General features: G+C 41.3%; 1 protein-coding gene across 1 annotated transcript in view; it reads left to right on the forward strand.

The window, feature by feature from the left end:
- LOC149168155 (Peptidyl-tRNA hydrolase II (PTH2) family protein) overlaps positions 1-16868 on the forward strand; it is a 205331-nt gene that overhangs the window by 68456 nt on the left and 120007 nt on the right. The gene's annotated exons all lie outside the window — the stretch shown is intronic.

Consider the following 16868-nt stretch of genomic DNA (forward strand, 5'->3'; position numbering starts at 1 on the left):
GTTGACTGCAGTTTTCAAGTGCAGAATTTGACCAAGTTTGACTGCTGATTTTAGGATTGTTTTGGGCTGACTTTGACTGAGCTCAAAAGAGGACTGTTTGCTGCTGATTTGACTAGCATTGACTTTCTGGTTAGGGCTGTTGACTACTGCAGAAAATCTCAGTTTTGACAGGGTTGTTTTGACTGTGATTTGGCAAGTCAATTTTGACTTTTGTACTCTCTCTCTCTTTGCTGAACATTTGATATAATAATAAAAAGAATTGATCAAGGGTTTTCCCAATCTTGGGGTTTTTCCCTGGCATTCACCAAATTTGATGTCCTCTTGTCTTGTCTTGTCTTCTGCATTTTATTATTCATGTTCTATATATAGTGACTTTCAATGTGATTTATGGTTAATGTGATTGCTATTGGAAAACTAAATTGGAAATTGTCATTGGGCTGCTAAAGGAACATTGAAGTAACTGTGTTGAGCATAGAGCATACCATTGTTAACTAAAATTAACATTAGAAGTTCTAGAATCAAATAACTGGTCACTGAAAGATTCTCATTGCATTCCAAAGAAGAGAAAAATTATAGTTTGGAAGCCCAACAATGAAGTGAAGGAAAATGCAAATGTTGTGCAGACAAGTGGTCACCATGAAATAAATGCAACAAATGGAAGTCATACAACTATGAAGAAGAAAGAGAATCAGAGACTTCCATAAGTCACTTCAATTATGAAGAAAAAGAAAGAAAGAAAGAAAGTGGAGACAAGTGGTCACCATGGCACAAATGCAACAAATGGAAGTCATACAATTGTGAAGAAGAAAGAGTATTAGACACTTCCATAAGTAACTTTGGCTATGGGGAAAAAAGAAAAAGAAGATGAAAAGTAATTGTCAAAAGTGTGATAAAAGTTGGTTTCCATGTCACAAATGTGCACCTAAACACCTATATCGTTGCATAATTATAAACAGGAAGAAGTACAGGTTCTTGTTGAAGAAGGTATGTTGGATTCTAATGAAGATGAAAAATCACTAAAGGTATCATTAGCATCAATCACATGTATTAAACAGGATCACAATTAAGATGAATCAAGGGGTTTTAATAAGGCTATAGTCCAAAAGCAAGAAGTGCACCCACCTACGTCATATTATATCCCACTTCATTTGAGGAATAGTGATACCATTTGTAATAATCACGATGGAAAACCCATGATATCACATGTAACAATTACAGGAAAGATGGAGCCAAGAACCCTAAAATTCAATTGAAGCATTAAGGGCAAAAATGTCACATTCCTAGTAGATTCACAAAGCACCCACAAGTTTGTGAATATTAATCTCGCCAGACAATTAAATCTTTTCGTGTACCCTGTAAGGAACCTCATGGTCACAAAGTTGATGATCAACAATTCAAAGGCTAAGGAAGATGCCATAAAGTTTATGTATTGTTGTTGCGGCTACAACCACCCTCCAAAATTTTGGCTTGCATGCAAATTTCGGAGCCTACCTTAGATCCTGCGATCGATCGTCCTTGGTCACTTGTTCATAAGCTGATGATCTCAAGCTTCCCCTCCTTGATCTTAAGAGTTGTTCATGTTCTCATCTTTATGCAACATGTGTCATCTTTGGGCATAGGGGTTGTTGTTTGTCATGCAAAGGGAATGTTGTTTTGCTTCAAGGGAAAGCATGCGCACATGAGTTGTCATCATCACATAGACATGTTTCACACTCACTTCACGCACTCTTGTCACGAAGGTTGTTGCATCAAGCAGAGTATGTTTTATACATTTTGGATGGTCTATGTTGCATCACTAAGTGTTCGTGTGCAATCACAGTCAAGTCTTATCGATGTTTACATATGTTTCATTGATCTCACACTTAGCCAATTTCCCAAGCAACTTAGCCTCATCCAGCTTCCCGGAATTGTGCACTTTGCTTTTGCAACCATCAAGCTTCCTCCCTTGCCTGCTGGAACTCCGCAGTGCACAGAGACCCCAACATCCCTTGGCATCCAAAAACTGCGCAGTGGTTTCCTCCAGTGTCTTCCCCCAGCTGGAACCCATTGTCTCCAGAAATTGTGTAGTATTGTCCCCCAGTTGCGTAGTTTGCCTTGCAACCTCAAACTGTGCAGATGTGTCCTGGAACACATCCCACGACAGTGCCTTGCATCTAGAAACTGCACAGTATTACCTCTCAGCTGCCCGGGCTGCACTGCACTTAGAAATTGCACAGAGGTGTCCTCTCGGGACCCCCATCCCGCAACAGTGTCCTGTGCCTCAACTGCGCAGTGTTGTCCAAACTGCCCTGTCTGTCTTGCATTCAGAAACTACGCAGATGGGCCTCCCAGGGCCTCATTCCGGTAGCAGTTCCTGCCCACTAAAGATGAGCCGATCTATCTCTCAGTGACTACAAGAAAAGGTGACATGCTAAGATCACAGATCACTCCCAAGGAATTGAGGAGAAGGACCAATAGACCAAGTGATGGAAAAAGATCAGGACCACATGCAAACTTCGTCGGATGCATGATCATCTGGAGGGTATGGTAAGTAAAGAATACCTTTCAAAGCACACTTCGTAGTTGAGTTTGCAACACTGCTTATCATTGTCATATCATCCTGTCTTCAGTAACATGCATGTGTGCAAACATAAAATGTCATTTCACGTGTTTCCTCTACATGTCTTGCTTCCTTTTCGCGTGATTAAGTAGTTGTTGTATTCAGCATGTTGATTGCTATGTCATGCTTGCGACTTGTTCTGGTGATGTCTAAGGTTTGTCTTTGTGTGTGAGTTGTTTTCGCTATGTAAACATGTATCGCACTCGCACACAATGTTGTAAGCACTGTCGCTCAAGTGTTGTCACGGTCGTCCAAAGGTCTATCCCAAGTGTCGCACTTGTCGCTTTCACCGTCGAGTCATGTTGAGTGTGTGTTCGCAAGGTTACATGAGTTCACTCGCTCACACACTTCACCATTTTTCTGAAGATCTGTTGGCCAGACCACCCTCCATCAAGCGGACCTCCACTGAGCTACACTGAGCAGTCTCACCCCTCAGTGACCAAGCATTGTTGCCCAGGACTGCGCAGAGCTTGAGGCTGCCTTCCAGGCACTCTGCACTGCGCAATCCTGGAATCAACCTGGCTGATTGTCACCCATAACAACATAGAAGTTGCCCAAGAAGCCATCTTAGTCTGTGCTTCTCGCAAAGCCTATCCATTAAGCCTATCGCTGGTCAACCGGAGAATTTGACTTGGGCAGTGACCCAGGGCTGCACTCTAGCCAAAAATTGCGTAGAAGCTGCCAGCTAGCTTGCTTGCACTACCTGAAGAAATTGCGCAGACAAGAGGGACAAACCTCTGCTACCTGTCATTGCACTGTCTTTGGAAATTGCGTAGTTTTGTTAGTCAGTCCCCCTGTTGGCCTGCTTGCCACTCCTCCTGAAAATTGCGTAGTTTTCATGGATAGTCCACCTGTTGCCCAACACCCCGCTCAGTTCAGAAACTGCGCAAACATGTCTTGCATGACTGCCTCCCAGATCTACGCAGTTCTAGCCAGCAAGCTCCCGCAGCTCGACCCGACCTCCTTTGGAAATCTGCGTAGTTTTTGCTGCTAGCAGCTCCTGCTGCCCGTACTTCCTTCCCCTGAAAAATTGGGCAGTTTTGCCACCCAGTTGAGCCAGATCCCGCAGATGTCATTGCTATCCTGGACTGCTCAACCCAGCCTCCCAGTGATCTCTGCGCAGTTTTTCCCAACAGTGCCTTAGAACCTCGCATTTCGGCCTGAAATTTGCTCAGTGCAGTTTCAGAGCCTTGTCCTCTCTCATGGTCACCTGCACCCGAAAACGAAAGATCATGCATCATGGTAAACTAGGGGATTTTTGGATTTGATGTCGTCTCGTCGTGAGTGATTGCAGATACAGGTACATGGATGAGACATGCCGCGACGACCAATGAGACGAACAAGGAGCGGATGCTAGGAGACTTGTTCGTGAACGGATGAACACATGAAGCATGCCAAGTACCAATGAAGGGGATACATGCACATGCAACATCAAGCGAACGCCAAGACCATCGAAGATTCCGCATACCTTGTCATGCTGAGGTGAAGCTATGATACACCGAGAGCACATTCATCACTCAGCACTGCAACTTGACATGGACACGACCATCAACATGAACATACCAGCACTATCATGTCAAGTCATGTCATGAGTCGCCTCGGCCACATCACTACTGTGGGCCATACTGCTGTAATCAATGTAATGTAACGTGGAAGTCCAGGAGACCCACATCGAAGTTGAATAGTCATGTCAGTGGAAGAGTCATGTAAGTCAAACAGTCATGAGGGAAGTCGAAGAGTCACAAGGGTCAAGTTCACCCTTGGCTATATATATACCCCTCATTTGTACATGCAAGAGACTTTTCACCCCTGCTCCTCCCACATAGCCTTGAGTTGTAGTCTTTTATTTGAGGAGCGATTAGTGGCTCCAATTCCACTCTATGTGGGTTAGTGATGTATGGTGTATGGATGTGCCTTGGAACTTTTGCTTAATTCAGAAGCCTGTCACAGGCTAGCACGTTTTCACACATGTATTGTATTCGTTTGTAAGACTATTCTTTGGACGCTTGTAATGCATGTTGCTTTAACTTGTACTAAGATAGTTGAACTATTTCGGTTGTTTTAGTGCATATGCTGTTGGAAATGTGTTGTATCAGTTGTTATCACTGTCTCGCCCGTGTGGACTACTCCGCCGGACACTCGACAGACTCATTCTTGTAAACTTGTTATAACGACCGTCGCACTCATGTGGACTACTCCGTTGGGTGTTGTACGTGTTATCTGTTCACTTTGTGTTTGTGACTGCCGCATCCATATGGATTACTTCGCCGGAAGCTGCGCAGATTCTGCTGTGTGGTGTGTCCCTAATTGAGTTGGGACTATTCCCTTTTGACTTGAGACTTACTCTCACCCTCTCCCTATGCAGTGAAAGAACTTAGACACAAGTTACACTAAGCACTCACCAGGCACACGGACCTCGCTGTTTGAAGACTAAGTATACCACTCTCATGTGCTGACAAGCAAGAGCTAAGGCATATATTTAAGATAATGGCAACCTGGCCATCATATCGAATGGAACTCTACCAAACGATGTGAGGTCTAGTCAAGACTTCATACCAGGGAAATCCCTTGAATGTTGGTGGGTCCAACACCGTCAACATTTCTGGTGCTTGAAGGAGGTCCAGATGACAAGCTAAGTCCTCTCAATCTGTTTTGAATCTTCGCACATCTATTATGGAGTTTGTTATAGTCCACCCTCCGAAATGTTTGTCTAACGGACATATCTTTGAAGTCGAGAGGGAGTTTTGTGATGACTTGTCAGAAATCACGTATGATGGTGAATGCGAAGTGGCCTGGCTTGAGCACTTAGATGACTTCCATGCACTCATGGAGAACGTGGAAGGTTTTAATGAAGCAGAGGTCTATATGTTGCTCGCACATACACTTCGCGACTAGCCATTGCTATGGTGTAGCATACTGCCTCGTAACTTCGTGTACTCATTCAAGCAGTTCAGTGATATAATAGAATATTTTTCTCACCATTTCGATCCTGAAGCACTTGATAAAAAAATGTTACAACAACGGAAGACCCCGCATGAATCTCCAGAGGAATTTTGGGGGCGCTTTCATCCACTGTCTTTTGAAGCTCCGAAAAGTCAGATGAAATTCCAATATCTTTGGGACAGATATGAGTATGTCTGTATCAAATCCCTTTGTCCAAAAAGGAAGAAAAAGCTCAAACCTCGCTTAGCATACTTCGGTGCATTGTTTTAAGAAACGGCCGTTTCGAAACCGAAACGGCCTGGTTGATCCGAGTTATTGGCCCAAGTTATGACCCGGCCATGGAAACGGTTCAGTCGGCCGAGTCATGGGTGACTCGGCCAACTCGGCCGTTTCCGTTATGACTCGGCCGAGTCACAAAAAAACGCCCAGCATCACATCAAACTGCGATTTAATTACTTTCCTTGGGAAAAAAATGTATGTATTCAGTCTTGAGTCTATGAACTAATAAAATTCACTTATCTGTCTTTCCCGAACTTAATAGCGAATTTTATTATGCTTTTTTGCACTAGTGAACTCTTCAATTTTCATTGCCCCCGGAGGTGACATAGTATTAAACTATGAAACAGGCTACAGAATTGTATGCATCCAGTTTTGCACATTGACCCAAATGGTTACCACAGCTGTAAATATCCAGTTCCGTGAGTTCATAATTTTGTGTCAGAAGCTGTAGGGATTGAATAAACTGGTATCAATTTTGATCATATAATTTAGGGTATCAAATCTTTTGTTTATCTAGTTTATAATGTGTGAGTGATCTTAGTTTGGTATTACAGCCGCTTAAATCCGGTATTGTTATGAATATAGATCAATTTTTAAAATTTTTGGTATCAAAGCATTGTGCATATCCAGAGCATTAATGCCTAGAGAACAAGAGGCATGAGAGCTTTGAAAAATCGGATAGTGATAACAATATAGTTCATTTATTACTAGTCTGCTTATTCAGACTATTGATACCTAGGTCCTGAAGATTGAAGTTTGAACATAATGTTTGGTATCTTTAAAATTATGTTTAAAATCTTTAAATTATGTTTTTTTATAAAAAAAAAATATTTAATGTATTTTTTACAACGACCGAGTCATTGAAATCGAGCCGGCCGAGTCATTACCGTTTCGGAGTCGGAGTTGGAGTCGATCCTCGGCCGAGTCGGAGTCGGAGTCGGAGTCTTAAAACATTGCTTCGGTGATGGAGCTGCGCAATCTCAAGTGACTGTCCGCCTTCCCCTCGTCAAACAACTCCATCCCCGCAACGTGATGTGGGTGTGTGTGCACACAAGTTTGTTCAACTATCACATCCTCCCACCCTCATTACTCAATTTCTGCGTAGATTTGGTTGGGAAGCCCCTGGGTTGTCATGACTCATATGTACTCATTACCTCAACCTCCGTCCCTGCGTTCTGCTGATCCTCTGGATTCTATTGTCTTGTGTTCTTCTGTTCCGGATTCCACACTTGTTGTGAATGAGGATCAAGTTGTCGACAGAGTTGGTGTTGTGTAGCCAACCTGCGCTATCATTCACGATGAGTGTGTGTGGGAATTTGAAGAAGAACCCGCGGTGAAGGATGACTCCCTTCCATCTGCACCTCATCTTCTCTGCTTTGACACCTCTTGGGATTCTGCCACTCTTGATTTTCCCTGTGAAAACTCATCTTCGGATGTTTCGACTTCCAATCATTCACAGGACACACTGGATGTCAGCCTTACATTACATTGCGGAGAGGACACATCTTTCTCTGAAAATCTGTCCTCTGTCATTTGTCATTTTTGAAAACACAGTGGGTGAGCATCCTTGTTTCTCATCTACCCCTCTGCATGATTCATCAAATCATGAGGATGTTGACGAACATCTCGATTTTTCTAATCTTGGTTGTCGTGATCTCTGTACTTCATTTGATCACGATGTTGATTCACTTGCTGTTAATCTTTCTAAGCCACTAGTCTACGATGATCTATCTATTGACGAAGTGGAAACCTTGCAGGTCGTTGAGGCACTTAAGCCTGAGTTGATGGTTATGTTAGGCCTTCGCTGTCTTGAGGATAGTTCCACTTCCGATCAAATTTTTTTTGAAACACCCAAGTCTCCTCATCACTCATTTGTATGCATTGAAGCTTCTGAAGCAGTGTGGCTTCACAAAATTCCTTAGTGGTTTGATGGTTTAGTAGCAACAACCAACTCCATGTTGGTGGGATAATCAAAGTGCAAATAAGATGGCAAAGCATTGGGTCTTGTTACCTATTATACTAGCAGGGGTACCTATACATTCATGTAGCATTTTTTGTATCAATGTCAGACCAAGGTCACGCGTCAAGAGCCATGTAACAACCATGTGAGGCCATGTAGGCATCCTAGACCTTGTGTCATGTTGTGTCAATTTGTTTTCGTCAGACCATGGCTAGTCCCTTTGAGTTCATTTATGGTTTGTTTCATTCTAGATAGGATTTGAGGACCTTTGATGGGCTAAAATGGGGATTCATGGCTTTAGAGGAGTATTCTTCTTAGAGGGGTGATCACCAGCATAGGGGCTAGTTTAGTCCATGTTGGATTCACTTATGTCTTTCCACATGATTATGACTCTTGTTACCCACCAAAAGTGGGTGACCCCTAGGAGAAGCTTTTCTCCTATTCATCTTTTCTAGTCGATAGCCAACGACCCCTAAGAGCCACTAGTAGTTGATGTGACGTGCCATTCATATCTCCGCCACCTACATTAGTCATATGTTTCTTCGCCCATTTGTCGAGAGCACATGTTGGAAGGTGGGCTTCTAATCAAAATGTACTTTATTCATTTTGCAACTGGGTGCTTATGCTTGTTTGTATTTGGGCATTTTGACATGGATTATGGGGTAACTTGGAAGGAAGAAGGATCTTGGCCGTGATCTTGTTCCCTCACCTTAAATGGGGAATTAATTTTCAATCCTAGTGCAGTGGGACCTACTCGATTGACCTAGCAAGTATAGGGGGGACAGTACTTGGGAAGCCATGATTGAGATAACATAGCCCCATTTTTACCTATTCCACACTTACCACTTTCCATCTTACATTACAAATCCCTATTCCACCTCTATTCTTTGAGTTCAATTGATCATAGGTTCATTGGGATTTGGCACCCACACATTCTCATACCTGGGTAGGGCTTGGACATGTACCTTGGGAGGTTGATGCAACTAAAAGAAATGAAAAGAGCATATGATGGCCAAGAAAAACAAAAGAAAACTCAAAATGCAAAAGATGGTCGGGACATTCAAATTAGCATGTGGACAAAAGCCAAGCATGAGCTCTACCTCACTCATATGGCCATCACCTGGTTCCAGGGCCATTGTTGCCCTATCTCATAGAAGACAAGGAACCCTTGCACGTCCCAATCCTTGATGGGCGGTGAACTACCCCATCCTTAAGGGGGTAATAACTGCTATACATCATGCAAAACAAGCTCTCATTGCTTGAGCTGCGAGCAATAATACAAAGAATAATCAAGAAAAAGTAAAAGGCATTCAGAGGGGTGTAAAAATAAAGGCCAACGTAACTCATGCATCCACGATTGCTCTCTTATATCGATACACCCAGGATGAGGTACTCCATCATAGCCGGTCCCCTTGACCATAACACTTGGCCATGAAGTCTCTCCCCTTCCATTCCATCATTACTCAAATGGCACCTATCGATTGAAAGGTGGACCAAGGACATGTCACTTCCCCTTGGGGGTTGAGAACATCTAATAGAACCGTCTATTAACCAGTGTTGCAAACATCCCAATTTTATCGCAATAAAATCTTGAAATAACAATTTTTTGGCCTAATCGATGCTTTTCGATTTTTATTGATATTTTGGTGGTATCTTAAATTTGCCACTTTTTGCCGATTTTTACAGATATTTTCCCGATTTTTACAATATTTTGGTTTTTTCTACCCTTGCCGGTTTATCCTGATGCTGATCTTTGGAACATTGCTATTAACCACTCCTACCTAGGGAGGCAACACCATTACATGACTAAGGCATCGATTTTGGAAGAGAAGCCTTATATTAAGTGTTAATTTGCCAATTTCCTTCAAGGTTGGTTCACTTAGATGAAATATTGATTAAATGTACCTAATGGTGAAAGTTGCAGCACTGAATATTGTGTGTAATTGGCAGGTGGTTCCATCTATAGGTTTGGGCAACTTAACTGGGGTCCATGATGAAGTCTTCACGAGATTTCAGGAATTCATAGTTGAAGTGGAAAACTTGACAGGTAAGAAGATCAAGATTCTAAGATCTGATAATGGAGGAGAGTACACCTCAAAGGAACTTGTTGCTTACTTAAGAATGTTGGGATTAAGAGGGAGTTGATTGTTCCCTATAATCCACAACATAATGGTGTGGCAGAATGAAAAAATAGGTCCACTGAGAATTTGTCAAGGCCATGATGCATGATCAGGATTTGCCGATGTTCTTATGGGGAGAAGCATCATTGACAACTGTATATATTCATAATAAAAGTCCTGATCGAATTCTTGAAGATATGACTCATGAAGAAACGTTCTCTAAACGAAAGCTAGAGGTTGGACATATGAGACTATTTGGTTGCCCAATCTACATTCACATTCCTAAGGATAAAAGTAACAAGTTAGAACCTTCAGGAAAGAAAGGCATATTTGTTGGTTACAGTGAATCATCAAAGGCCTATAGAATCTACATTCCAAGACAATGGCATATTGAGGTGAGCTGGGATGTCACCTTTGATGAAAAAGTTGCATATTTGAAATCTAAGGAAGTCTCCGTGGATTCCTATGATGAAGTAAAGCATGAGGCTTTGAAGGAAGAGCGTTTGAGTTCTACAGAATGTCCTAAAGAGCCAGAAGAGCATTGTGAGCCAGTAGAACTAGTTGTCGTTCCAGGGATAAGGAAGAGACCAACATGCCTTAGATCTACATTGGAAGATGCAAAAGGATGTGTAGCTCTTGATGGCACATCCAAAGAAATTAAGAATCCTGAAAGGTTTTCTAGCTATGCAACTTCATGACTAATCTTATTGATGCAGAGCTTTCCACTTATGAAGAAGTAGCTAGCCAACAAGTATGGAAGGAGGCCATAGATGAATACCAATCCATTGTGAAGAATGATGTTTGGGAATTTTTTTCAAGGCTGGAAGGGAACTCAGTGGTGACTTCCAAGTGGATATACAAGATCGAACATGCTACAGATGGAAGTATTGATATATATATATATATATATATATATATATATATATATATATATATATATATATATATATATATATATATATATATATATATATATATATATATATATATATATATATATAGGTGCGATTCGTGGCTAGAGGGTTCTCCCAGAAAGAGGGAGAAGATCATGATGAGACCTTTGCTCTAGTTGCTAGGTACACCTCCATTAGATCTATTATTTCTCGTGCTACTTCATTGGGATGGAATTTGCATCAAATGGATTTGAAGACTGCTTTCCTCAATGGTGTGATTAAGGAAGAGGTGTATATAGTGCAACCTCAAGGTTGTGAGGTGCATGGAAAGGAATCTCATGTTTGTAGGTTAACGAAGGCCTTATATGGACTCAAGCAAGCTCCTAGAGCTTGGTATGCTCGAATTGATAGTTATTTGATGAGACTAGGATTTATTAAGAGCGATGCTGATCCAAACCTTTAATTTAAGGTTGTGAAGAATGCACCTGTGATCCTATTGCTATATGTTGGTGGCTTGTTTCTGATAGGTGCCGAGCCTTTCATCATTCAGTTTAAAAAGCAATTGGCTTGTGAATTCGATATGAAGGATATTGGTTTGATGCATTATTACTTCAGATTGGAAGTATGGAAGAAACCCGACGAAGTTGTCCTTGGTCAAGGAAAGTATATTAGTGGGATCCTTCAAAAATTTGGCATGATGGACAAAAAGTCAATGGCTACTCCCATGGTGACTAACTTGAAGAAGTTAAGAAGCTCTGAATCCAATTTGGTAGATCCATCTATGTACCAACGGTTGATTGGTTTGTTGATGTATTTGGTTAATACCAAATTGAGCATTTGCTTTGTTGTAAACATATTGAGCGAGTTCCAGGTGGAACTGAGACATGAGCATTGGATTGCAGCAAAGCACATTCTGAGATATCTACGTGGTACTGTGAACTATTGTTTAAGATATGTTACAAACAAGGATGTACAACTTCAGGGTTATACAAACGCTGATTAGGAAGGAAGTGTTGATTATAGGAAGAGCACTTCAGGGGTATGCTTCAGTTTGGGCTTTGCTATGATATCTTGAATGAGTAGGAAGCAAAGATATGTTGTACTTAGCACTATAGAAACAAAATATATTGCAACCAATGGAGCATGTATAGAAGCAGTGTGGCTTCAAAAGTTGTTTGCATGATTGTTCGACCAAGAGCTGGGACTGACCGTGATATACTGTGATAATCAAAATTGTGTAAAGTTTTTAGAGAATCCTGCGTTCCATAACAGGTCGAAGTTAATTGAGATCAAGTACCACTACATCTGTGACATGATACAGAGGAGAGTGATAAGGCTCAAGTACATCTCCATCGATGAGTAGACAATTAATGTTTTGATGAAGCGATTGCTTGGAGAGAAGTTCTTGTACTTTGGAGACAATTTGGGGCTTGTGGAGATCACTGATTTGACACGAGCATGGATGGACATTCTCCCAATGGAGAGAATGATTTGAAAGGCCTAGAGTGCTCACCGGGTAGAGTGGAGTGAGTGCCTCTCGGTGAGGCGACCCGATTTCTCACCATGAAGGGCTAAGTAAGGTCTGGACCCAATCACACACCAGGGAAGGGTGTAGTGAGGTCTTTCAACATTTGGACCTGATCACTCACCAGTGAAGGGTGGAGTGAGGTCTTCACAACATCTAGACCCGATCACTAATTAAGGAGGGGTTGAGTGAGGTCTTGGCCCAAAGAGCTCACCGGGAAGGGTGAGTGAGTGCTTGCTAGTTGAGTCAGTATCTCAGCATTTTGGCCTAGTGAGAGGCCTTGAGATTTGAGGACTGATCACTTTGGAGGAGTGAGTCCTGATATGTTGATGATAAGCCATTGGTTAGGTACCACCCTGAATATGGCCACTAGCGGATGCTGATGATTTGATATAACCTTTTCTTTAGAGAAATTTGTCAACTTGAGAACATCTATGACAATCACTATGAATACCTCCCTAGTTAAGAGGCATGTTGAGTTTTGTAACTATGGTCGGTCTTCATAATGTATATTTGGCCACTTGATGTATTTGTATTGATTATTGTAAAACATATTTAAATGCTAGAGTCAAAAGAAAAATATATTTTGAGTCAAAGTCCCATTGCGACTTTTAAAAGGCGAAAATTTGAATTAGTAGATTACTATATAAAGGTAGCTCGACCTCATTCTTTCACTACCAATTTGCACTTCCTCAAGAAGACAGTTTCTGGGCATCTTAGTGTAGATCAAGAAGGACAAGAAGGATGAGAAATAAGACGAATTACATCTCTTTATCTCTCTCTCAATTTTGCATGTGTGGATAGTCTCTCTGTCTTTGCAGTTCGCATTTTTTGGGCAACTTATGTTGTAGGGGCCATAATTCTGGGCAGTTGCTAGGGGCCGAAATTCTGGGAATTTGGCAGTTGCAGGAGGGTCGAAATTATGGGTTAGATCAGGCAGAGCGAAGTGCCGGATCAGGTTTGGATGCTTGACTTGGAGGGGTTGACTAGGGATGACTATAGGTCTAGGTGTGTCTCTTGTTGAACAGAAGAATTTCTCTATTGAAAAGGTCGCTAGGTTTTTTCCCTTGTGGGTTTTCCCAGGGTAAATCTTGTCTCTCTTTGTGCATTGTGATCTCTACCATTCTACTGTTCCTTTTTGGTTGAATTTTTGAAATGTAATTGCTAAATGATATATTGCAATAATTAAAAGAAGATTATCATCAAAAGTAATTATCAATTTTTTTTTTTTGGTCAGAAATATTGTGCTAGTATCTATTGTGCTTGGAAAATTCAACATTTTCTTCTTGATGATTGGCTATATTATTGTGCTTCTAAGGACTACTTGCAAGTATACTTAACTATCACAACACTATTATAGCAATCCATTGAGGGATAGATGATCACGTGGCTAGGAATATTTTTATCTTATCTTTTGTTAGTTTCCAGGGATACACTTTTCCAAGTGTTGGACAAGCCCTCTAGGGGGGATCTTCATCCATAATTTTGGGCTATTGACACTGCTGTTGCTATCATACTTGGGACTTTTCGAAGGATTAGATCCTCATAGTGAGGGTAAATTTTCTTGTTGTTTATCCAAGGTTAGGAGAGTGGGATAGTTTCATGCCCAATTCCTTAGTTACATCTAATCTCAAAGGGAAAATCAACAAAGAAAGGATTGTGATCGCAACTTTGCAGATCAGTAAACACAAAGGGCAAGGTAAGCTTCACATCTCAACCACTTTATTTAGAAACCTTAAAATATTTTTATTTTACTAACTTGCTGTAATTTCCTATCTTTCTAGCTAGTAAAACCCTTGAAAAAGAAAGAACAAAATTTAATATCTAAACCTATGTTGCACGCAACTTATAGGAACCCGATGTTTTGAGCCGTACCTGTGCCTGAAACTCTGAAACTCGCCCGAAACTTGACCATCATGTAATCATCTATGAGAGTTAATATAGACCTGGAATTCCTTCTAAATTGTCATCTAAGGGTATTTTTCCATTTTTTCTTGCAAGATAATGTGTTATTCACTTATTTATAAATTTCTTTTTTTATATACATATACATACATGACGTTTCGACTGATGTTTCCATTTTTGGGAGGTGAAGTTTCTAAACATACCTGTTTTGGAAACTCTGAAACGTTTCGACGCTTCGTGCAACTTAGATCTAAACCAAGAAACAAATATATCTAATTTTGAATTTATTTCCCATATCTTTCACTATGCTTGGATGCTTATTAGGTAGCATAGCAACACTACTCTCTATTAGATTCATATTGGACTTGTGATAATCTAGGGATAGAGGATGACAGGTCATAGGGATGGATAATGTTTTATTCCACCTTCAACAGTAGGGGAGCAGGAGAGAAGTCAGGATGGAAAGTGTATAGTCAGAGGTATGGATCTTCCCAGACATAAGACCACATATATTCCCATTTAGAGACATAGAATATAATTATCACCATTCATCCACCCTATAGTAAATGCATGTCTTCTTCCAAGAGAAGCCACATTCCTCACCAAGTTTGGGGATACTTAAATGTCTTATATACTTGCTAACAATCTACTATTCTTAAAGTCAATTTGCTTCATTAGATTTTAACTAGTTACGTGGGGTGTCTAGATCTCTTGAATACTTGGCCCAATGTAGCTAGGTTTATGGTGTACACTTCAAAAGTGGACAATTTTTTTTTTTCAATTTTGCAAACATCGGCATCAAGATAAAATCATCAAAGGTCCATAAACCAAAATATGATAAAAATCGGGAAAATATCGGTAAAAGTAGGCAAACATCGACAAAATTAAGATACGATCCAGGTGGATATTGGTGGTCACCTGCCTATTCCACTTGGATCCCCAACACTGTCTCTTTCAATTTTTCAGTTTCTTTAATTGTAGCACAGTTTACTATTTTTGGTAGTTTTTTCGAGTCCTGAACTTCCTGAGTTGTTTTGAGGCCCTAAACAACATTTCTAGGGAAAACAGAGAGACCAGAAACGTCCCAAACCGACTTCTCATTTTGTTTTCGTCCTTCTCTTTGAGATCTTCGAAACGAGGTATCATGATAGCCAAACAGAGATTGTATGCTAAAGTTACGACCCCGGGAAGTTGATGTACCAATTTACCCAAACAGGGCCCACAGTTTTGGTGCTTCATCTTCTAGGGTTAGGTTTTTGGATGTTTAGGGGTTTCCATTATTTCTCAATAATAAATAGGCCTTTGAGCTTCATTGTAACACATTTCACAGGCATATAGCCGCCACATCTCTTCTAACTGCTTAGAGATAAGATAGCATCGCCCGAGCTAGTCTTATTTCCATTCTATTTGTAAGCATATTTCAATATTTGATATTAATGAAATGAAGTGTTATTTCTACTGCATCTTTGTATTTATGGTTATATCTGTAATTTGTTGCGTTCCTGTTTAACTCTGGATTAGTGGTATCAGAGGGGTCTGCTCTTTCTCTGTTTTTCTTTGCATGTCCCCAATGAGGTCGGGATATAAGGAGTTAGGGCTTGAACTGGTCGAACCTTTGCAAGACCAGCGTTGCAAATCCCGACGGCCTCCCATAGCAAATGAAAAGAAAGACGAGGGGGCAGGAGATCGTATCAAAATATTGCTCGAATAAGCCTTCGAGCGACAAAGGAACGCAATGATGGACAATTTTGTCTAGATCCTTCAACGGCTACCCAAGGACGACGCATCTACTTCCGACAACTACTTTAGAAGCGCCACACCATTTAAGGTACAAGTTAACTTTGACATTCCCATACTTGAGGGTCGAATAGATGTAGACGCTGTAGATAAATGGTTAACTGTGCTAGAAGGATATTTTTCCATTCATGATTTTTCCAGCCGGGAAAAGATCACTTTTGCACTTCTCAAAGCAACCCCCCACGTCAAGGACTGGTGGGAAACCTACTGTGAGTAGAAGGATGAAAGTACGAACTCACTGTTTTCAGCCGCACCCACTTGGAACTTGTTCCGGGATGCCATCAAGGAGCAGTACTACCCTGTTGGGAGCTATGAGGATAAATACATAAAGTGGATGATGCTGCGGCAGGGAAGGGACCAAGATGTACCAGAGTTTACCAATGTTTTTCATACCCTTCGCACAAAGTTGGGTATCAAGGATTCTGAGAACCATTTGGTTCTCAAGTACTGTGGCTGCCTACACAGGTACATCCAGGATGAGATGGAGTTCTTGAACATCTCCTCACTCGGCACGACATACAGATATGTTGTCAAGATCGAGCAAAAGTTTAAACAGAGGAAGCGAACCTTTGGATCTGCGAATCCGAAGCAAGGAAAGGTACCCCAAAACCACAGAACAAAGGACAAAGCCAAGTCGGGGCGGCAGAGGACAACCCGCCAAAGCCGCAAGCAAAGAACAACACCGCGAAGCCAAAGAAGGACACGGGAAAGTGGTGTGAGTTCCATAAGAGCTCCACTCACAACACAAGTGAGTGTTAGGGCAAGCAATCACTGGTGGCTGAGTTAAAGGCTTCAGAATCAGATGCATGTTTCGACTCTGAGTTAGAACCCGACAAGGGGAATGAAA

This window comes from Pinus tabuliformis, chromosome 4_2, assembly GCF_031772625.1.
Source record: "Pinus tabuliformis cultivar Carrire ecotype Pingquan chromosome 4_2, CPIR1, whole genome shotgun sequence".
Classification (NCBI taxonomy): Eukaryota; Viridiplantae; Streptophyta; class Pinopsida; order Pinales; family Pinaceae; genus Pinus; species Pinus tabuliformis.